The sequence below is a fragment of the Barbus barbus genome, assembly GCF_936440315.1.
Source record: "Barbus barbus genome assembly, chromosome: 12".
Classification (NCBI taxonomy): Eukaryota; Metazoa; Chordata; class Actinopteri; order Cypriniformes; family Cyprinidae; genus Barbus; species Barbus barbus.
Window position 1 is genome coordinate 25,664,317 of NC_136740.1, and position 23,304 is coordinate 25,687,620.

The 23,304-nt window shown below is 37.8% G+C and overlaps 1 pseudogene across 1 annotated transcript in view; it reads left to right on the forward strand.

Annotated features, from left to right (window-relative positions):
• LOC306878571 (serine/threonine-protein kinase Nek11-like) overlaps positions 1-23,304 on the forward strand; it is a 71,516-nt pseudogene that overhangs the window by 32,463 nt on the left and 15,749 nt on the right. Inside the window, exons 5-12 of the transcript in view lie at positions 1,158-1,278; positions 4,065-4,212; positions 4,483-4,588; positions 7,739-7,791; positions 11,566-11,685; positions 14,667-14,760; positions 14,871-15,000; positions 20,453-20,592. The product of the transcript in view is annotated as a serine/threonine-protein kinase Nek11-like (transcript). The remainder of the gene's footprint in view (positions 1-1,157; positions 1,279-4,064; positions 4,213-4,482; positions 4,589-7,738; positions 7,792-11,565; positions 11,686-14,666; positions 14,761-14,870; positions 15,001-20,452; positions 20,593-23,304) is intronic.

The window sequence follows — 23,304 nt, forward strand, 5'->3', positions numbered from 1 at the left end:
GGAAAAATTTAAGAAGATCTTAAGCGGTGGTCTTGGATTTGGAGTTATACCTCTTCCTGTGGAAATACCACCTAAACAGTTTCAAGAATGGGATAAACAAATCTCAAGATTCATTTGGAATGGAAGAAAACCAAGAACTAGATATCTATTTAGATATCTACAGGTTTGTCAATATTATTTGAAAGAAATAAAGAACAATGATGAGATTAATCAGATCGTGCAGGTTATTATACAGGCATATAAGAAAGGCACGCGTGAGACTGTATCCAAATTATATGAAGGGATAAGTAATTCGAGGACTCATTCAATAGAATATATAAGATTAAAATGGGAAAAAGAGGCTGGCATTTCTTTGTTACCTGATCAATGGAATAAAATATGTACTATCCCACTTCAACGAGCTCAAGAATGTTCCGTGAGTTTTGTTGGAAAAATTTGACTCGTTTCTTTATTACACCAAGAATTAAGGAATTACAAACAAGAACCTCCTACCCATGCTGGAGGAAATGTGGTGTAGAAAAAGCCCGTCATATTTGGCATTGTTCAAAAGTGTCTAGTTTTTGGGAGGTCGTACTGTCTACTATTAATAGTATTTTCACTACATATACCAAAATCATTTTATGTTCTTTACTTCGGAGAAATCCCAGATGAGGTTGGGAAAGAGGATAAATATTTATTTAAAATTTTACTGGCAAAAAGGCAATAACCCGGAAATGGTACAAGGAAGACCCCACGAGAGAAGACTGGTTTCAAATAGTAACCGATGTTAAAGATATGGAAAGTCTCACATATGCACTTCGGCTGCAAACGCAAATCTTTGAGAACAAGTGGAGGAAATGGCTAACAAGCTCCTTGGTGGTCTAGATGTTTACATTTGTAAATGTATATAATTGTTTACTGATATAATGTATGGGTGAAATGTCTAAAGGGTCATTTTTATCATGACAATCATTTGTTATTTCTGAAAGTTTTTGTGTAATGTGTGGCAACCTTCGTTAAACATTATTTATATTCTTATTTGTTGAATTATTTAATTTTCCTTGGTTTTGTTATGTAGACTGTTCTTTTGTTCTCAACCAAGAAAAAAAAAAACAAGAAAAAATAAATATAAAAAAAAAAAGAAGTTTTTGCTGATAGAACTGTTCCAATCTTTTAAGGTGTCTTTGGTGTATCCTGTCTGCTGATGGGGTCATGTGACCTGGTAACTACCTTCACAGGCACTCCATTAAAACATTTCAGTCTATTCTTAATCAACCAAGACTTTGGGTTTTGCAACGTGTGGGTTTTACATTTGCAGTACAGTACACAATCAAAAGTTTGGAAACTATGCTTCTTATGCTTCTCATGGTATTAAAAACCTTTGGATCAAAAGAATTATGCTTGAAATTTTTTGTTGACAATAATCATAGGCAAAAAAAAATGTCATTACATAATTCTCATACATTGTGCAAAGTTATTTTTTTAAGTTAAACAAAGTATGTAGTACATTTCACGGGCTAATATTGTTTGTTTTTCAAATTTCACATAAAATTCAATGTTACGTGCCATTTCTTTGTATTATTTGTGAAAATGTACTAGCAATTTCTGTGCAAAAACTGATTCTACACCATTTTTTTTAGTTTCTTGGATTTTTTTTTTTTATTAATTTAATTAATATTCTAAAATGTAATTTTCTTTGAAAAATGGAAATAATAAAGAATGAGTAGATGCGTCCAAACATGGTTCTCAGTTTAATTCTCAGTAACTTGCAAAGTTATTGCCTCATTAAATCAAAACTCAAAATCCTTTAAAACATTTCATCACTATGCATCATGCAAAATTGCAAGTAATGAGGTATTATGTTTGATTGCTGTCAAATTGGTGTCTTGAATTTTTTTTTAGTTCTGGCAGTCCATGAAAGTAATTTTAACAAAAAAATGTACTGAAAGATGCAATCAGGTGTAGTTGAAGGTGCAGGTGAAAAAATGGCAAGCATAATTAACATAAATTCTGATATCTCCGGTTGCTTATTGAGCCGTGACAATCTGTTTCTGAGCTGTGTGTGTGTGTATGTGTGGTAGGGTGGAATATAAATTCATGGCATAAGACACCAAAGGCACCAAAGTGAGGTTCCCCCGTTAAAGATCATCCCTAGACAGCCCCTTAACACCACCAGAGCTCTGTTCTCTCCTCCCCCTCCACTTACAGTATGTGCCCAGATAGATATATGAAGGGAGGAAACATGGAGAAACAAGATCCACTGGGAAATAGTGAGATAACAGCATTTTAGTAAAGCAGACAAACTGAAGGGGAAAATGACCAGAAAACAATAAGATAGAATGAAGGAGAAAGAGAGAAGACAATCTCATTTGCCAAATGGCTACCGGCACTAGCTGCTAATTTAAGGGTCATGCTTTCCCTCACGCAATCGCCTCGTTGTGTATGTGCAACCGAGAGCTGAGGGTCTCTGTTCAGACTCATAAAGCAGTCTATTGGGAATTAGACTCTTTACACCGTGGTTTCGAGTTTGTAAGAACACAAGCACCAGGCACACTGGAGGAAAGGGTTCACTGTGCTGCTTAACAGAGATAGAGAGCAGAAAGATCAGCTAAAATAGAGACATCCTTACACAAATTATACCTATATTTCTCTCTCTTTGTGTGTATTTTCAATTAGGCCAAGAGATTATAATTCTGTAAATCTATAATTTTTTACTATAATTCTAAGTGTATCAGAGTTCTGATTCATGCTTATTCTTATTTTATCACACGCTAACCCGGTTCCTCCCAACCTTTCTATTGAGAACTTTAAGTTCCAGTAGTGCCACTATTTGTGTTCCATATGCTGAAATTACAATGGTTGGTATATGTCAATATTAAAGCAAGCCGCCTTCTGCAGAACAAGATGTTTTGTTCTGGTTCACCTGGTCGCTTCCACTCCATTCTGGAGTCTTGCATCCTTCTGGCGGATGCGCAGAGAATGCGCGAGGCGAAGCGCGATGCCAGTCAAGACTCACCGATTCATGATTTATTATTTTAATTGTTTTTTTTATTAATATTATTGAATGGCAAATTCGGAAATAATCACGTTAGTACATTCGGTACATTGTTAGTACAACAAAAATATGTAGGGCAGCGGGCCAAATTGGCTGCCAGGCCACTGGGAATTCTCCCGGTGCTTCCGATGGCCAGTCCGCCCCTGCTTTGAGTAACTAGCCCAACACTGCTCACGGTTTAGGTCATTTTATTTCATGGTAATGATTTATATCACAATATAGTTATTTTTTCTTTAAATAAGGTCTTTATGATATCAAAATATTTCATACCATGGAAATTTCATAATTTTTGTCACCAGTGTTAATACCAAAAAAAACTAATTCTAGCCTAAATAATAATAATAAAAAAAAAAAGCTCAAGCTTTCTGAAGACAAGTAAATAGTCTGTGATTACATACGAATAAGAAACTAATTACAATCAATAGGACAAAAAAAACTACTGTAGATAAAATAAGAAATGCTAATGATTAACATGAACAGGCATGACAGACAGCAGGATTATTAGACTGCTGTCACTTTAAGAGCTGCCAGATCCAATATACTGTTACACATGTTTCTCAGCTGTTTACTTTCACTTGCAAAGCAGGCATTTTGACACATATAAGTGTGTGTATTTAAGGCCTCTAAAGTCCAAGGCATATAAAGCAGCAAAAATCACTTGGTTCAATACTCTGAGCACCGTCTTCATGTGCGCATGCCTCGCAGACAGCACGCGCATATAGTGAATTGAGTTCTCTTTTGTTCTCTTTTCAATGGCTTAAAATCACTTGTTTTTTAAACCACAATGCTTAAATGTGTGCAACCGTTAAGTTTTTGTGACTACGTAGCAAAGCAACGTCACGTGAGCGTGTAACCGCAATAGAGACCATAGTCCAAAATATCTAGCGTTTAACAGATTTCTAGCGGTTAATTGTGTCTACCGGTAAATCACCCACCCCCAACATGAGGGTAAGTAGATGATGACAGAATTTTAATTTTTCTATGGACTTTCCCTTTAAGAATTTCTTCTCTATTTGTTCCACCGGTGCAGGTCTTTAGGCTGTATCCTCTGAGATGTGCTGTCTGGTGCATGCTTTTGAGGGGCAGAACTTCTTGGCCGTGGTGATGAAGATTGTGGAGGGACCTACTCCATCCTTGCCAGAAACATACTCACGGCAGCTAAACTGTCTAATGCAAAGGTACCAGAAACAGATGCTGCCCTGCTCCAGGCACAAATCAGGCCCATGTCAACCCACTCCACCAGGCTATATCTGTCCGACTGCCCGCTGTGGATGAGTAGATAGACATAAATCAATGGCTTGTTTGATTCAGCCATTTTTCAAAGCAGATTATGCAAAATCCAAGCAGGTTTAGAAGAATTCAGCTAAAACTATCAGCATTTCATGAGGTCTTAAGCATAATTCTCTCTCTCTCTCTCTCTCTCTCTCTCTATGTTCCTGTGGTGCCAGCATGTTAGAAAAGGATTCTTCACACAGGATCTCGGCAGCAGATGCACTGAGGAGCAGGTTCATTGAGGAGAGCTTGCAGGTGAGAAGGGAGGGCATCCGACCAGCTGTTCTGATTATCTGCTTCAAAGGTTAATGGGAAGGGCCATAATGCACTAGGAAGACTTTGATTGCCGGCCAAGCTCAATAGGCTTCTAAAAGTCTGTTATGCATACTCATCACATTATCGATTCGCCATCATTTTTGACTCACCCTGTGCGTAACCTTTTCAGATTGTGCTTTTGAAATGTCAGTGATTGGCATTGTTGCCGCTTGGTGATTGGTATTGATTGTAGCTTGTCGTAGTTGGCCTTGTTCCCTGGAATATATGAATTTTTATGCATATTTCAAACAATAGATCAGTCTGTAAATGTATGAAAGTTCAGAATGTTTCCGCAAACATTTCTTTACCCTTTTTGGACAGGACCATTTTCTTTGAGAAGCTTACATAAATTAGTTTCTCACAGATTTCAATTCGGTCCAATTTTCTCAAACAACCTCTTTAAAAATTACAGACCAAAGCTCAACAATAAGGATGGTTTACTCTGGTCTGCACCAAACGTTCTAGTGAGACAGACTTTTTATTTTATTTTATTATTTTATTTTATTTTTACTATAATAATTATAACTTTGTGTTTGTCCCAGTTTGGCCAGTGCTGTGTTACTTAATTTTTTTTTTTACTGTACTTCAGTTTTTTATACCTTGCAAACTTAAATGTTGAAGATTCCTTAAAAAATTCATGTTATTGCCAATTTAATGTTATGTAGCTGGTTAACATTACATTTTTATTAAATTCTGTCAACAAAAATCAATTATTTTAATTTTTTTCCAAATGTTTTTGGTTTTCCAACAAACGTAGCAAATTATAGCTCAAAAGGGAATTGTATATAAATAATTACAATTAATTATGATTAATTACAATTATTTATTAATTATGATTATATACAATTATTTATATTAATGCATTAGAGCACCGAAGGTCAAAATCGTAAAGAGACATTTAATTTGCAAGGCAGAACCAGAAACTCTTGTAATTTGTGCACACAACTTTTATTAACTAAACACTAACGCAAACTAGTCTAACTAACAAACAAACAAACATACAATCACTCATACATGGGGAAAGGGCAAATGAGAGTTGATGGATGAAACCATCAGGAAACCAGAGAATGAAGCTATGAAAAGAGTCAGTTAACCACTGAATCTGGCTCGATGATAATTGGGAGTTTCTTCCCAGGTAGAAAGGGAAAAAGAGCTAAGAAAGAGACCTGCTGAGATCCGAAGATCCTTGGTTGAAAGGAAAGTCAAGGCTGCAAGGCCTGGCACAAAAACTTAAGGGTCCAGAAGAGTTCTAGCTCCTTCTCGTCCTCTTAGGATCTAACAGAACCACAGACTGCAGGGGCGTCACTGATGTGAGAGCTTTATCTGCTGGTGTCAAAGAGCCAATGGTGTCCTGAATTTTTGGAGGGAAAGTTTTACGACTCTTTGTCTCTGAACATGATCATTTGCATTGGTAATTCGCCTGGGTTGATGCACAAACTACTAAAGATTCTTAGTACACTAATATGTTGCATAGGTATCAACATGTAATATTCACTCTCAATTAGATCATCCGAAGACGAATTGATAGAGACCAAACATGGTACAGTTAAAATGATATTAACTAGTGATCTATCATAAGCATGCATGTCTTTCTGAGGTGTTAGATGTTGGGTGAGGGGGGCATTAGAGATTATTTGTTAAATATAACACATAGTTGTGTCTGATTGGTCCAAATGCTACAAACATGTTTATTAAATTGTGGAGTTACATTGTAACTGCATTATTAACAACTTGTTACATATTTTAATTTTGAAGAAAATTAAAAAGATTTAAAAAAAAAAAGATAAATATTAATACTTCTATCAGTTATTTAAAAAACAAATTGTGCTAGTGCTAGTGAAAATGTTGGTAGGGAAAATTAAAAGTTTTTCTGCAACCAAAAAAATTATTATTATTGTTGATCCCTGAAGCAGTTTAAAAAAAAAAATCCAAATAAGAAATATCTTAGAAATATATAGAGAATTATATTATTTTTTCCACAGTGTTTCATGTATTTTTGCCTTTGTCAATTAGCATAACAAAAGTGAAACTTCTTGTTGCGCTGCCTGGTGAGAACTCATTATGGATCTAGGCCTTTTTCTAACTTTCTGTGTAAAATAACAGTGGTTGAAGTACTGCTGGCATCCCATCAAACATAAAATAAAGTGAAATCAAGCGAATCAGATCACAAACTATTCAGAACAGCTGTGTCCGGTATAATCCTTAATGAATTCTTCCCTTAATTATGTACATAATTCATAATTGTATAAAATACCGTATATAAGATGTAAACATCCAGATCACATGACCTCCCCTAACACCCACATCCACCCAGATGTCTTGTTAATTACTGCAACCCAAAGATGTAGGAATCTAATCTAATGACTGCTTAACTTCCTAGAGCTACTGTATATGTCATTAGTATTCTTCATTACATAAAGAATTATGAAACCATCCCACTGTGAAAATATAATTGCACTATAGGCATCTTTATCATGTGTACTCGTAATGGCCCTGTGCATTGATTTTTTATTTTTTTTTATAGCCCTTGTTTAATGCGTCTCGGTTACTATATTTGCAGTTATAGCACCCTTTCATCACTTGCAGTCATATTGACTTGTTTACATCAGGGTGTTTAGTAATACGTTTCTGCCTTTGGAAGCAAGTGATCCCCTAACCCCCATCTGAAACATCTCCTGGTGGGATGTGTCTCTTCCACTGGCTATTACACCACCACCATCTCAGAAACATGTAATCAGAGAAGGAACGGCATCTAAACGACATCTCTGTACACAATACTCTCTGATGGCTTTTCCCTCCTCTGTTGTTGTGTACAGTTTCAAGTCTTTCTTCTGCCTTTGTAATTTGCGCCTTACAAATGTCTCGTATTGTTCTTTAAATGTGCTCGTGGCAGATTCTTCCCTGAGGATAATATCAGTCTTTCTCTCCCCCTTTTTCCCTGTTTGCTCTGATTCAAGGATTCTGAGATACGCAGGAGTCTGTGATTGAAAAGTAGCTTTGTTGCTGCTGTTTTGCTTTTTGTTTTTGCAGCTACTCACAAAACACTAACTTTTACAATGCCTCAGAGCACAGCATTAACCATTTTTTTCATCTCTTTTGCTATTTTTCTCACTGCAGAGCATGAAGTCGATGGGGGGAGAGAGAGACGCGTCGCAGATCCTGAGAGCACTGTAAGTTGTGGATTCAGAGAGAGATGTTTTACAGGCAGTCGCACTTCTCTGTTCCTGCAGTGATGCTGTCAGCTGAGAAATGCATGACACTATCTACACCAGGGATTTCTGGGAAACTTTCTGGGATTTTGTTTTTGTCATTTTCACAGTGCCTTGTTGGGGGGACCTAAAAATACACTATATTGCCAAAAGTATTGGGTCACCCCCTTCTAATGAACAGGTTTGACTACTTTAGTCATTTCCATGAGTACAAATCTTAATGTTTAAGCATATAAAGATATTCTAGGGCATTGTGTGTTTTTAATTTTATATCAACAGTTTGGACAGAACTCTTTTCTAGTCTAACATGACAGTGCCTCTGTGTGTAAGGCAAGGTTCAAAAAGAAATGATTGATTCGGTCAGTGTGGAAGAACTTGACTGGTCCTAATCCCAGCTGAACACCTCTGGTGTGACTTTAAATACAGACCTTGAGCCATAAACTCATCACCAGCTCTGCTGCTGTGTACCCAGTGTATGGAACATGTTAATCAGGTGGCAGTCTATGAGCAGCAGACTTTCATTAATTCAGTCATCGCTTTCCATGCTAATTAAAAACTTTGTCACAACAGCATGTGCCAATCATAATTAGCTTTGACCTAGTGAAAATCTATGCAATGTTAAAGCCAACAGTGCATAGCGAGATCTATCAAGCGCAGTTCATTGAGTCTTGAGTACTGGGACAAAATAGGTAGCAAAACTGAAAAAGTTTTTGTACACTACTGTTTATAAGCTCATTTGTTTTTATTCAGCAAGGAATCAAAAGTGACAGTAAAATATTTATGTTACAAAACATTTGCTATTTCATGTAAATGTTGTTCTTTTGAACTTTCTATTCATCAAAGAATCCTGAATATATATATTCTAAATACAAAAACAGTAAGCGACACTGATAATACTGCACTAAGAAATGTTTCTGGAGCTCCAAATCAGCATATTAGACTGATTTGTGAAAGATCATGTGATCGGCTTTGCCATCACAGGAATAAATTATATTTTAAAATACAGTTGGGCAAAAAAGTATTTAGTCAGCCACAAATTGTGCAAATTCTCCCACTTAAAAAGATGAGAGAGGCCTGTAATTTTCAACATAGGTACACTTCAACTATGAGAGACAGAACGGGGGGAAAAGAATCCAGGAAATCACATTGTAGGATTTTTAATGAATTAATTGGTAAATTCCTCGGTAAAATAAGTATTTGGTCACCTACAAACAAGCAAGATTTCTGGCTCTCACAGACCTGTAACTTCTTCTTTAAGAGGCTCCTCTGTCCTCCACTCGTTACCTGTATTAAATGCACCTGTTTGAACTCGTTATCAGTATAAAACACACCTGTCCACAACTTCAAACAGTCACACTCCAAACTACACTATGGCCAAGACCAAAGAGCTGTCGAAGGACACCAGAACCAAAATTGTAGACCTGCACCAGGCTGGGAAGACTGAATCTGCAATAGGCAAGCAGCTTGGTGTGAAGAAATCAACTATGAGAGCAATTATTAGGACATGGAAGACATACAAGATCACTGATAATCGTGGATAATTCACCGGGGTTTCAGTGGCAGTGGCAACATTTACAGAGTCTTTAGCTGTGGCTTGTAACAAGTCATTTAACACTGGTAAGTCTTGTCCGAGAATCATGTCCGTAGGCAAACTGTCAACTATAGCCACATTCAGCAGGTACATTTGATCTTGTACTTCTACCAATACCTCAGCTCTGGGGTACCGCTTCACATCCCCGTGAACACATTGAACCGAGGCAGTATTCATATAGTCAACATTTGTCACATAACACGATTTTAACATTGACATAGAACAGCCAGTGTCCAACAATGCCTGAAGGGACTGTCCATTAACAGATACATCACATGTAGTGAGGCTCTCCCTCACAGAGCCTAGTTCCAAGTCCCCCTTTCTTGGAACATAACAGTACCCTGTCAGCTTAGCTTTATGAGCGGGACATACAGCTGCTTTGTGCCCTGGCTGCTGACAGTAAAAGCATAAGAGTTCTTTTCCCCCTGTTGACTTTGGGCTTTGTGCATGGTCTGACAGTTCAGCACGACCCCTCTCAGCCCCAAAGTGTGTGCGAACAGTACCTTTAGACGGTTGAGTGCGAGGACCTCCATGATGAGCGTTTAGGTATTGCTGAGCCAGCTTAGCTGCCGCCAGTCCCGAAGTCGGCTCATACTCTCGTGCCCAGTTGCGAGCATCATACGGTAACACCCTTAGTAGCTGCTCCAGAATCTCCTCCTTGGAGTGCTCTCTTGGTCAAACCCATCGCTGATACAAGTTCTTAAGGCGATGGTAAGTCTCCGTGGGGGATTCTCCAGCTGGAACAGTAGGTCATCGGAACCGCTGACGGTAGGTTTCTGGTGAGATGTTGAATTTCTCCAGCAATGCCTCCTTCAGATCCTCATACACTTCTGCCTGCTCCTCATCCATCGCCAGGTATGCCTCCAACGCTTGCCCAGTCAGTAGTGGAACCAGATGGTAGCTCCACTCCTCCTCCAGGTCCTGGCAAAATGCTCGAACCGCCGAAGATAGTTTTCGATGTCTTCACCCTGTTGGAAGACCGGCATCTTTGGTTCAGTTCGCTGCATCAGCTCTCTCGACTGCAGGATGGAATAGCGTAGACCCCGGAGCTCTTGCAGATATCTCTCCTCTCTCTGCTGTTGTGCATCCAGGAACTGACGCATCAGGGAAACCATTCCCTCACCGACTGGAGTGATTGGCTCGGTCCGTGGTGATCCGGACTTTCTTGAGGTATCAGGAAGCCCTGCCGCCACTTCCTCTTCCTCTGTAGTCTCTTGCGAACTCCAAGCCACATCCTCCATCGTAGCCTTCCTCGTCTGCAGTTCTTCCTTGGTGAAACTGATTGTGTTAGACAAACAAAAAACAGGAAAAACTAAGAAAAACACTAAAACAACTGGAGAGCCAAGCACAATGGCTGCCATGTGCGGCGCCATCTTTCAAGAAGAGTCCCTGTGATAATGCACATCCTAATTTTAATAATATTATGAAATATTCAAATGAAATGGTATAGTATGTTTGTGTTAACAACATTAGAGTGATCATTTGCTTCATTTCAAAGTTTAAATATTGCTTTTTTTTTAAAAACAAATGGTAGGTAATGTTGTTGGAGAGAATTTGTTTTACAGTAAAATTAGTGAGTTCCTTTTATACCTTTTTATTTTCCTTTTTGTCTGCCTTCACCATGAGGCATAAAGCTGAGATGTATGCATGAGGTTTATCTGCAGCCTTGATTTGAACTGAGAAATCTGACTGAACCTTTTGCTCATTAGCTCGTTCAAACACCATTCTAGTATGCTTGGTGTCCAAAGACTGCACACAAAGCATCTGAAGCTGTCTCACACAAGTCCTCATGAATAACCTAATGATATGTTTTTCTTTGTTTGGATTCTATACTTTTTTTCTTTTTTTTTTTGATTAAATCCTAACTTCAAATAAAATGCCCTATTTCTTTTGAGATTTTCATGAATTATAGAGACACTGCCAGTCAAAAATATGGACACATTCTCTTTTTCTTATTCCTTTTCCACATTTTTGAATAATAGCAAACTAATATATGCTGACTAATAAACCCCAATGGCAAATTCATGAACATCAACATCAACAACTTCATCACATCAGCTCTGATCACACAGTTTAAACTATGTCTGTAAAGCAAAGGAGTAGTCATTAGTCATTTCAGTAAATGTAGTCCTTGATCCCCACAGGCAGAAGAAGGTACATCTGCAGACACTGCGGGAGAGATCAGAGGTGCAGAAAATGAGCCCGAGAGAACGCATGCAGCTCCGGAAACTCCAAGCAGCAGATGAGAAATCAAGAAAGCTGAAGTGAGTGACCATGTCACACTGAATGTTAATCAAATGTGACTCGCAGTTCATATTCCATAAAGTTAGCATGAGTGTCAGGGCTTTTCTGTTTTCACGGTGCAAGGATTTTTGGCAGTGTGTCTCATGTCAGCTCTGATTCTTTGTGTTACAATGATAGAATAGGAACCGTCAATGATGGCTAATATGCCACACTCCAAAACAGACTGATAGAATATGCATATTATTCCACTGTATTACCGGTACTTCTTAAAGTTTGTTATTCTGTCATTATTTACTACCCTCACATTGTTCTAAACCTGTATGACATTTAGTCTTCTACAGAGCAGAAAATATTCATATGTAGATGAGTTTATTTCTTCATCAGGATAAGTTTGGAGAAATTTAGCATTACATCACCAATGGGTCCTCTGCTGCGAATCAATGGGTGCTTTCAGAATGAGAATCCAAACAGCTGGTAAAAACATCACAATAATCCAGACATTTTTACATATCCATAATATTGCTTTCTCCAGTGAGAACATTGTCTTGTCTGAATCAGGAGAAAATTATGTGCAGATCAAGCCCTGTTTACAAGCGAAAGCAGTTCTAAGGAGATTTGTCAGTGAATTATGTTGTGAGGGGCAACAGGGGATGGACTTTTGCACTGGAGAAAGCTATATTATATATATTGGGGAAAATAATTATTTGATCCCCTGCTAATTTTATAAGTTTACCCACAAAAAAAAAGAAGGGTTTATCATTTTTATGGTAGGTTTATTTTAACTGATAGAGACAGAATATCAAATAAAAAAAATCCAGAAAAAAGCAGCATATAAATGTAAAAAAAAAAGATTTGCATTTTATTAAGTCAAATAAGTATATGATCCCCAAATAAGTATTTTATGGCAATCACAGAGGTGAGACGGTTCTTTTAGTTGGTCACCAGGTTTGCACACATCTCAGGAAGGATTTTGGTCCACTCCTCTTTACAGATCCTCTCTAAATTATTAAGGTTTCTTGGCTGTCTCTTGGAATCTCGAAGTTTCAGCTCCCTCCACAAATTTTCTATAGGATTAAGGTCTGGAGACTGGCTAGGCCACTCCAGGACCTTAACGTGCTTCTTATTGAGCTACTCCTTTGTTGCCTCTGCAGTATGTTTTGGGTCAGTGTCATGCTGGAAGACCAACCCACGACCCATCTTCAGTGTTATGGCTGAGGGAAGGAGGTTCTCATCTAATATTTTACGGTACATGGCCCCGTCCATTAGCCTCTCAATGCGGTGAAGTCATCCTGTACCCTTAGCAGAGGAACATCCCCAAAGCATGATGTTTCCACCTCCGTGCTTGACCGTAGGGATGGTGTTCTTGGGGTAATAGTCAGCATTTCTCTTCCTCCAAACATGACGAGTTGAGTTGATGCCAAAGAGCTCAATTTTGGTCTCATCTGACCACAGCACATTCTCCCAAGCCTTCTCTGAATCATTTAGATGTTCATTGGCAGGGCCTGTGCATGTGCTGTCTTGAGCAGGGGGACCTTGTGGGAGCTGCAGGATTTCAGTCCATTGCGGCATAGTGTGTTAGGTATAGGTATAGGTATACTTTATTGTCTCCACAGAGAAATTTGTCTTGGGCTCCAATAACAACCACTGCATCAACACCTTCAAACAATACATAACACACAAAAATAAACCATCTCAATAAAAAGCACCCCCCCCCCCCCCCCCCCCCCCAAAAAAAAAAAAAAAAAATCACATACTACTGTTTAGTGCCTTAGTTGCCGAAGGAATGAATGAATTCTTAAACCTGTTAAGTCTACACCTCGGCATTCTAAATCTCCTTCCTGATGATAACATTTCGAATTCTGGATTCAAAATGTGCGTTGTATCATTTAAGATCTTGTATGCCTCCCTAAGCACTGATTCATCATACAAGGTCTGGAGGTAAGAATGCTCCTTCATTCCCACAATCTTCATGGCTCTTCAAATAAGCTGTGTAAGCTTAGTCTTTAATTGCACTGTCAAGTAACCAATGGTTTGCTTGGTGACTGTGGTCCCAGCTGCCTTGAGATCATTAACAAGCTCCTTCCGTGTAGTTCTGGGCTGATCCCTCACCTTTCTCATGATCATCCTTACCCCATGAGGTGAGATCTTGCATGGAGCTCCAGACCGAGGGCGATTAATGGTTATTTTGTATTTATTCCATTTCTGAATAATCGCACCAACAGTTGTCTCCTCCTCACCAAGCTTCTTTGCTGATGGTCTTGTAGCCCATTCCAGCCTTGTGCAGGTCTACAATCTTGTCCCTGATGTCCTTTGACAGTTCTTTGGCATTGCCCATGGTAGTGGAGAGTTTGGAATGGAAGATACAGATTCTATGGACAAGTGTCTTTTATACACACAACAAGCTGAAATTAGGAGTCTCTTCTTAAAGTGACAGGACTAATCTGTGTTCCACATGTGCAATCTGTGGGAGCCAAAATTCCTGCTGGTTGGAAGGGGATCAAATACTTATTTGACTTACTAAAATGTAATCTTTTAAAAAAAAAAAAAATGTATGCTGCTTTTTCTGGGTTTTTTGTTTGTTTGATATTCTGTCTCTATCAGTTAAAATAAACCTACCATAAAAATGATAAACCCTTCTTTTTTTCTGTTTTTTTTTAAGTACAAAATCAGCAGGGGATCAAATAATTATTTTCCGCACTATATCATATAGTGGTATTTGGCTAAAGATGGATTGAAGTTGAACATGTCTTAGTGATAGATTGTTTACAAACACACAGCATTTCACTTCAAATGACATGGACAGGATGGACTGGAGTTATGCGGATTACTTGTGGATTATTTTAATGTTTTTATCAGCTGTTTTAACTCTTATTCTGACAGCACCCATTCACTGCAGAAGATACACTGGCGAGCAAGTGATGTAATGCTACATTTCTTCAGATCCTTTACACACGGTTTGTGTAAAGTCTAAACCTAAATTCAAAATTTGTCTTAACTCTAGGCAAATTGTGGAGGAAACATATCAAGAAAACCACCTGCGCATGCAAGAGTACAAGTCGAAAAATTTTCAGAAAGTTAGTGTGGATGTTTTAAAGGTATGTTGATAATATTCCTGCCAGATATTGTGAATTATCCAGACATTTTAGTATTTTATAGTGATAGAAATATGAGATACAGCAGTGATGTTTTTATGTCTTTTCCAAAGGTGAGAACCGAAGAAGCAGTTAACCAGACTCAAACTGTTCAGAGTGAGACACCAAACAGAAACTCCGAACCTTCGGGAAGCATTGCTCAAAACTCTGATAAGATGTGCAAGTCTGTGTCAAAAGACCATGGTGAGTGGTATTTATAACTGAAGGTCAGATGGGATAAATTGTAGGTCTGGGTTGACGCACCTTATTTGACAAAATCCATAACCCAGGCTCAAAAGCATCTCTTAACCCTCTTTCAGAATTATAAGAGTGAAACATTGCATTTGTGAGGGTTAAAAAGTGGCCTTGGCCTAGTAAGACCATAACCCAGGGTTAAGTGTAGCGTGAAAAGCCCTACAGTTACAAAAGAGAGATTTTTTTTTTTTTTTTTTTTCGACACAGTTTAATTAAACTTTCATAAAGTAGATTAATTAAATCATTTTGAAACCTAGCTCCCCTGATACATTTTTCTTGCTTTTTAAAGTCTATCACAGAATGTGCGTCGTCTGAAATTCTACCCATCTCTTCCAAATCAGAAAGTTTAACTTTCCATCACAAATGACTTTCTCTTTTTCTACATCTTCATTAAAATTCATTGTCTGCTTGGCGCTCCAGTGCCTCTTTCTCCATGGTTTAACAAACAACAGATCCCAGAACAGAGCGAGGTACCATGAGTATTACACTGCACTGTCAGACACACACACATTTAAAAAGATTGGAAAAAAAACAATATTCCATTTCAATTTGAAAGTCAAATGATTCCTAGAAGTTTTAATGATGTTCCACCACACAGATTTATCAGAGCAGAAGTTGCCTGCCTTTATGAACAAATGATAAGGAAAGTAAGAAATAGGCGGTTATTTCCATCCCTTATTGAAGGCAGGGCCTCAGAACCCAAGCCTGTGAATGTTTTCCACAAATATGATGCCATTTCTAGATGTATCCAGATCCCACATTTATCCAGATCGGGGCAACCTACTGTAGTGTGTACTCATGAATAAGGACTGTATGAGCTCCACTGTCAACAGATAGAAGAGAGAAAAAAAATGTTTTCTTGGAATATATTTGGAATATAAAAATAGATGCTATTTATAGAAATAGATTTATTCAGCAAGGATGCATTAAATAAATACATTTATAATGCTACAAAACATATGCTCTTTTGAACTTTCTATTCATCAAAGAATCTCGAAACCAATTTATCATGATTTTCACAAAAACATGAACTGTTTTAGCATTCAACTTTAGAAATGTTTCTTGAGTACCAAATCTGCATAATAGTATAGAATAGTTTAGAATAGTGTAGAATTATGTGACACTGAAGACTGGAGCTATGAGCAATAAAAATTCAGCTTTGCCATCACTGGAATGAATTAGATTCTAAAATGTACTAAAACTTTTGAACAGATGGTTTTAAATTCTATTCACTATTGCATGTCACTTTTAGCTACAGTAGATTTGTACAATTTATTGTTTTAATCTTAGTGGTACATGTCCAAATAGTGATCATCTACAACTGTGGTTGCTCTGCTAGGAAAATGTGCGAAACTGCGGGAAACTGACTTCATGCATCCACTAAAATGACCTTGGTTGTGTCCTGAACCTGAAAAAGATTGCAGTATAAGGAGGAGGGAAGGCATCAAGATGCATCCAAATTCAATATTTTTTGTCACAACCTGTTTTTGAAAACAGCTTAAATGTCATCCCACAACCATGTGCATGTGGTTTGGCAACTGGTGGCAAGTATAAAATTGGAATGACTATGGAATGATTAAATCAGGTTAATTAATTCATAAATATCCTGTTGTCATTTTGCTTCCAGTTCCAGTTAAAAATAAGCATTGTAGTTTTTAAATTCTTGCTTGTGTCTAAAATGAACTATGGTGCTTTGGAAATCAGTTTCTAGGTGTCCCTGCCTGCTGAGTCATTAGCAGATGGGCAGTACGACAGATGCTTTGGTTTACTACAAGTTTGTTTAAAGTCAATGCAAAAAATTATTTAAGAAAGTGAAGTTATTTTTGAAAATAGTTTCACTACAGCATCATTAGCTTGCAGATGCCACTTGGTTAATATTATTATCTAATGCAATTACATTCAGACATTTTTAAATGCATTCAAAATTGTCCAGATAGTTTTTTAGGGCCACTGTATATGATTACGTTTGTACGTTTGCATTTAAGTTGGCATATTTCTTTAGGATGACCTGTCATTTTCTGGTGCTCATTTGTATCATTGCTAAATAATAATTGGCTTAAGTTAATATTTGTGTGGAGGCCGATAACCAGATTTTTGACATGTCTGTAATTTTGCGTTGGCTGTGAATAGGCGCAGAGTCTGATCTGGTGCATTGCTGGTTTTCGGTGACTCATTCTTTTACCAGCGTCATTATATGCATCAAGGGAAAGATAAGTTATGGCCAAAACGCCTCCTTAATCGGGTTTTGGTATCATGATGATAAATCTCAGAGACGTGTTTTCAGGAAGTCCTGAGAGGTTATCTATCAGTTCCCGTCTCTAATCACTTTCGATTCCTCTGTAAATGAGATGTTTTAAACGAGTGCAGAGCTACAGCTGTGCTCTTAGACGACTCAGGGAGAATCCACAGGGTGTGATTTATCGATAGAGGACGCCGGAGGTGCAATCACCGTGAATCTGAAATATTACTGTATTGTAAGTGTGAATATGTGGGAAAGAAAAGCATGCAGCGAAGCTCATGTGTAAGTATTTGAATCTGTATTATTAAAAATTAAAGAAGTGATGAATTGCTGCTGGATTTGGAATTAATGGAGTCAAATCTCTTGTCCTTAAATTTAGCTAATGTATTTATTATTTAGCTTCCATAAAACCACATGATTTAAGTTCTCGAAGGCAAGGAAAACTCAGCGAATGAATAATGCATAATTAATGCTAAAATGTGGATGTTTTGGATCGTTTACTTAGAGTCGCCCAGCAGAAACATTGAGCAGGTTAACTCTTCTACATCATAAATAAAGGTAAATGCTCTTCTGGGATGGAATATTTATTCAGACATCATTATTTTACTGCTCCTGTCATTTTGAGAATTCATAGTTTCATATTAGCATGTTATTCAGGGACCCAGGCGGCCCTTTCTGGTGATCTTCTCGAGCTCTGGAAGTAAATAAACATACGGTGCGATTCTGCTCATGTCTGCAGTTAAACCATAATGACCACACTAGGGACTTCTGTGCCTTGGAAAGATGCCGTTCAAATGAATAAACTCTAACAATAAGCACATTATGTGCAAACCGTTTTGGTGTAATTGTCTCCAGTCTGTGACTGGCTCTTTTATTTGTATGCACACATCACTACTGTTATTATTAATTAGTACTGTAGATTGAGTATGTATAATAGAGTATTGCATCAAATGAAACAATGGTTTTATAAGGCAATAAGCCACAAGAGGCCATGTATGAAAGTGTATTCACCATGTATCTGTCTGTATGGATGGGTGCATTAATATAATACCTTTTATAAACTTCTTTGTCATTGTATGCTTAAAATGCAAGATTATAATTCATCTGGTAAAGTTAGCTTCAGGCACAAAATGTATAAGGGTCATTTGCTGGGGCACTATTAGGAAACCTTGACCCCAGGGCTGGGACTCTAAGTGCTTTCAGTATTTGATTAAGAGAGCGTAAAGTAAATGGCAAGAACAGCTAATGATTGTTTAACCATTGTTAAATATCTTGGTGTGTCATTAGCATCGTTAATTGGAATCAATAAAGTTAGGAATGGAGGGTTCTCTGAAAAATGCAGACTGTCATCCGTAGGGCTTTTCATTTATCTCCATTTAAAACTAATTTTAACTGATTCTAAAAGTAAAATAAGGATTTAACTTAGAATTAGTCTTGGATGGCCCACAGTCCTGAACAATCTGAAATGTGAGGTTTTGCCATAATATGTACTGCCAAATATCTGTGTATAGTGTCTTGTATCTTGTAAAATGGTACAATAACTGGTGTAAGTCTGATATGTAAACACCGCTACACAAATCCCGCCCTGAGTTTGTTCGAAACTCTTTCAACGTACACTACCAAGGCTTTATTTGACCAAAAATACATTAAAAACATGTTGTGAAATATTATTACAATTTAAAATAACTGTTTTCTATTTGACTGTTTTTTTTTAAATATAATATATTCCTGTGATGGCAAAGCTGAATTTTCAGCATCATTACTCCAGCCTTCAGTGTCACATGATCCTCCAGAAATCATTCTAATATGCTAATCTGGAACCATTATTATCAATCATCAATGATGAACATAGTTGTGCTGCCTAATACCTTTTTCTTTAAATAGAAAGTTCAGAAGAACAGCATTTGTTTGAAAACTTTTATAACAATGTAGAAGTCTTTACTGTCACTTTTGATAAATGCAGCTTTGCTGAATAAAAGTATTAAAAACTATTTTTGTATGTAAAGAAATATAAACTTCTACAATCCTTGGCAAAGTTCACCTAAAGTTCCTTAAATATGTGCAGAAATATTCAGCTTTTTGTGATGAGGTTTTTGTGTAAAACAGACATAAGCAGAGTCAATGAGCTGGGACTGAGGCCTGAACAAATGATCATTTGAAATGACTGAGCTGAATCGCAGAAGCTTCCTGCACAGTGATTCAGTAGAATGCTCTTTCTGCTCTTTGTCATGACTAATCCTCTTTACTGGATAAAACAGAGCTGTAGTGTTGTAAATGTGCTCCCGGGGCTCTTTTCTTTAATTCTAAATTGCAGGTTGCACTTTCACTGAGGCGCAACAATTTACTAGTTTAGACAGGACTGAAAAATAAAGCATGGTGTGGTAGAACATTAGCCTCTCAGGTTATTAACTCACAAACAAAAAAAACAGCAAACATATATATTCATCAGAATGCATGGCTGACCATAAAGAAACATGCTTTTTCCTGCTAGATAGTGCAGTTACATCATCTACCAGCAGGGGCTAACTGAACCGTGCTAACTGGCCAAACCATGACCTCTTGGTAAAACATTGCTTTTGTCCTTTTTGCACTTTGGTGGGAATTTTATCCCTAGTTGGTCTTAAGGCAGCTGTTTGTGGGATGCAGGTGTAAATGTACATGCTGACGCATTACTGTTCTCTTTCAAACTGCAGGATAGTTCTCAGGTGTACAAAGAGCTCTACAAAAGAAACTGTTGAGATAGTAAATGGGAAATCCCTCAGAGTAAAGTACAGTCTAACACCCTGCTCTCGCTCCCTCCGTCTCTTCTGTCATCTTTGTGTCTCCAATTGTGAAGGTCCAGTCGCTGGCAGCTGTCTAATAGAATCAGAGGCATGAAACTGTGTAATCATCTTGGTCACAGGCCCAGCAACCCGTGTGTGTGTGTGTGTGTGTGTGATTAGAGGTTGTCATTGTTCATTTGTTCACACGTGTTCGGTGTAGAGGTATTCTGTTGGTCTCTGTTTCAGAGATGAAAATGGTACAGATCCGTTCTCATTGTCTCAGTGTCATCAAGCAGGAAATGTAAAGTGTTAATGATAGAGGCTACCTGTCATATCAAAACATTGCTCAACAATTTCAGAGTATCGGTTAAATCATTGCTATTTTTTTTTATCGTTTCAGCAATCCCTGAGGATCCTCAGACGGCAGAGGCATTTTACTCCGTGGATGAATTTGAGTCATGCTTGGAGGAAGATTCAAATGGAGAGGAAGACTCAGAGGATAATCTCCCCACAGACCCTTCCTGTCAGACATGTGGACAGGTGAGGAGAGATCCACCGCCTGAGAGAAGCTCTTGTCAATCAGCTGTGTGACTGTGTGATATTTACATTTAATGAAGATTTAACTCTGTGCTGCCTCAATCTTGTACACACTGTAATTAGAGTTTTTCTCTCTGTCAGCAGAGCAAAGAACTAAAACAAAAGAGTTTAGAGAAATTTACAGAGAGATGTACACTTTGTTCTTGAAGCTGTACAAATTAAGCTAAAAATATGAAAGAAATTAATATTTTTATTTGGCAGGGATGAATTAAATTGATCAAAAGTGACATTATAAACATTTATTCTGTTAAAAATGTTTTCTGTTTCAAATAAATTCTGTTCTTTTGAACTTTTTATTCATAAAAGAATAAAAAGAAAAAAATACATTCCCACAAAAATATTAAGCAGCCAAAACATACCTGACCAGCCAAATCAGCATTTTTAAGCGATTTGTAAATGTTTATGTAACACTGAAGACTGGAGAAATGGCTGCAGAAAAGTCAGCTTTGAATTTGTAAATAAATTATACTTTAATAAATGTAAATAAATTACATTTAAATTACATTACATGTATTGCATTTTTAAAACTATGACAGTCTAAACATAGTGAAATATTTAGAAATTATGTCCATATTTTATTTGAAAAAAAAATGGTTTGTTAACAATTTATGTAAAGTCTTACTAGTGTAAAATCATGGCAATTATAACTGTGCATAATTTTCAATAAAACTGTAAAATATAATATAATAATTATATTATTATTATAATTATAATTATATACCATACTATAGTGGGTTGTATTTTATGTTAAAAATATTGTAAATTAGGTGTGGCAAAAATTATCTTTTGATGGAAATATTCATGCTTTATATACAATATTATATAATTCTATATACACTCACTGGCCACTTTATTAGGTACACCTTGCTAGTACCGGGTTGGACCCCCTATTGCCTTCAGAACTGCCTTAATTCTTTGTGGCATAGATTCAACAAGGTGTTGGAAACATTCCTGCTGAAAGTGGCCATCAGAAGATGGGCCCACTGTAGTCATAAAAGGATGGACAAGGTCAGCAACAATATTCAGGCAGGCTGTGGCATTTAAACAATGCTCAATTGGTACTAAGGGGCCCAAAGTGTCCCCCACACCATTACACCACCACCACCACCAGCCTGAACCGTTGAGACAAGGCAGGATGGATCCATGCTTTCATCTTCTTTATGCCAAATTCTGACCCTGCCATCTGAATGTCGCAGCAGAAATCGAGACTCATCAGACCAGGTAACGTTTTTTCCAATCTTCTATTGTCCAATTTTGGTGAGTCTGTGCGAATTGTAGCCTCCGTTTCTTGTTTTTAGCTGACAGGAGCGGCACCCGGTGTGGTCTTCTGCTGCTGTAGCCCATCTACTTCAGGGTTCGACGTGTTGTGCGTTCAGAGATGGTATTCTGCATACCTTAGTTGTAACGAGTGGTTATTTGATCATGGACTTCAGGAGAAACCCCCCTGCACTCCCCCCACTCACCATCATAGACAGCACTGTGACTGCAGTGGATACATTCAAGTTCCTGGGATCCATCATCTCTAAGGACCTGAATTGGGACACTCAGATCAACTCCATTATAAAAAACCCCAACAAAGGTTGTACTTCCTTCGCCAGCTGAGGAAGTTTAACCTGCCACAGGAGCTGCTGAAACAGTTCTACTCAGCCGTCATTGAGTCTGTCCTGTGCACATCAATAACTGTCTGATTTGGCTCAGCTACAAAATCAGGGATCAGAAGACTACAGAGAACGGTTCGGACTGCTGAACGGATTATCGGTGCCCCCCTACCCACCCTCCAAGAACTGTATGCATCCAGAGTGAGGAAAAGGGCTCAGAAAATCACTGCATCCCTCACATCCAAGTCATACCCTTTTTGAACTTTTGCCATCTGGCCGGCGCTACAGAGCCACAATTACCAGGACAGCCAGGCACAAGAACAGTTTCTTCCCCCAGGCAATCCAACTTATGAACAGTTAAATGCCCCCCCCCCCCCCATTATGCAATAACAATGTGCAATAACCTTATATTTATTTGCTACCACCTCCATCCTTGTACATTTCTCCTTCTATTCTATCCCATTCTATCATCTATTGCACAACTGTATATACAACCATTTATGTATTATTATGTATTATTATTACTGTTGTCTTTCTATCATCTCTAACCAGTCTGCCCATTCTCCTCTAACCTCTGACATCAACAAGGCATTTTCGTCCACACAACTGCCGCTCACTGGATATTTTCTCTTTTTCGGACCATTCTCTGTAAACCCTAGAGATGGTTGTGCGTGAAAATCCCAGTAGATCAGCAGTTTTTGAAATACTCAGACCAGCCTGTCTGGCACCAACAACCATTCCACGTTCAAAGTAATTTAAATCCCCTTTCTTCCCCATTCTGATGCTCGTTTTGAACCTCAGCAAGTCGTCAGCAAGTAATCACCACATCTAGATGCCTAAATGCATTTTTTTGATCAAAATAAATGCAGCCTTGCTGAGCATAAAAGACATCTTTCTTCCAATATGAAAGAATCTTACTGACCCAAAACTTGTGAATGCTAGTGTATATATACTGTTGTGACGTTGGCATTTGCTGTGGCAAGTAACGTTGAACTTCATATAAAACAATTTTAAATGGCATTTTGATCATTGTTTTATAATTATGCATTCCGCTTTT